This window comes from Halyomorpha halys, unplaced genomic scaffold (genome assembly GCF_000696795.3).
Source record: "Halyomorpha halys isolate HHAL.00 unplaced genomic scaffold, Hhal_1.1 Scaffold7444.1, whole genome shotgun sequence".
Taxonomy (NCBI): domain Eukaryota; kingdom Metazoa; phylum Arthropoda; class Insecta; order Hemiptera; family Pentatomidae; genus Halyomorpha; species Halyomorpha halys.
In genome coordinates this window covers 338-1093 of record NW_027105164.1, presented here as the reverse complement: position 1 = coordinate 1093, position 756 = coordinate 338, and the positions used below count along the sequence as shown (strand labels likewise).

Sequence of the window (756 nt, the reverse complement as noted above, 5' to 3'; positions counted from 1 at the left end):
ACATTAAATTAAATAAAAAGAAACATTAAAACGGTCTTATGAGGTGATTTTATTAAGATCACGCTCAACCACCAGATTTTTCTCCAATTAAGGAGACACACTTTATGGGAATGGCAGGGCTCCACAACCCACAGGGTTGACTTACGCCTTCAGTGTAACAGGAAATAATTATCAGTCACAGCCGGATTCGAACCCGAGTCCTAGTAGCTTACCACTGTGCCACTGCACAACCCAAAAAAAATCCATCCCTTGTGGGGATCGAACCCACGACCTTTGGATTAGAAGTCCAACGCGCTATCCGCTGCGCCAAAGGGACTACACCATCAGCAATTCCTTATAAAAACATAACCGACTTCTGGAAGAAGACTATGGGTAATTTTAACTAAAAAGGTTTTTTTTTTTAGATAAAACATAAAAACAAAAAAAAGTCTTTTGGATACTCCTTTTCGGAATCGTTATCCAAGTCTAGAAAATAATAAATAAATAAAAACTAGGATAATTGGCAAGTGGTTGAGTACCAGAATTGGGCCAAAATTAGCTATAGTTTGAACTAATAGGTAAATTTGTCACAGATACGATATTTATTTATGAATCCTTCATTCATTAATAAGGAAAAAAATAGCTATAGTTTGAACTAATAGGTAAAATTGTCATAGGTACAATATTTATTTATGAATGCTTCATTCATGAATAAGGAAAAAATTAGCTACAGTTTGAACTAATAGGTAAAATTGTCATAGATACGATATTTATTTA

General features: G+C 34.1%; 1 non-coding gene across 1 annotated transcript; it reads right to left on the bottom strand.

The window, feature by feature from the left end:
- Window positions 1–243: 243 nt before the first annotated feature.
- TRNAR-UCU (transfer RNA arginine (anticodon UCU)) lies at window positions 244–316 on the bottom strand. Its single transcript has one exon. It is a non-coding gene; the product is annotated as a tRNA-Arg (tRNA).
- Between the last annotated feature and the right edge of the window lie 440 nt (window positions 317–756).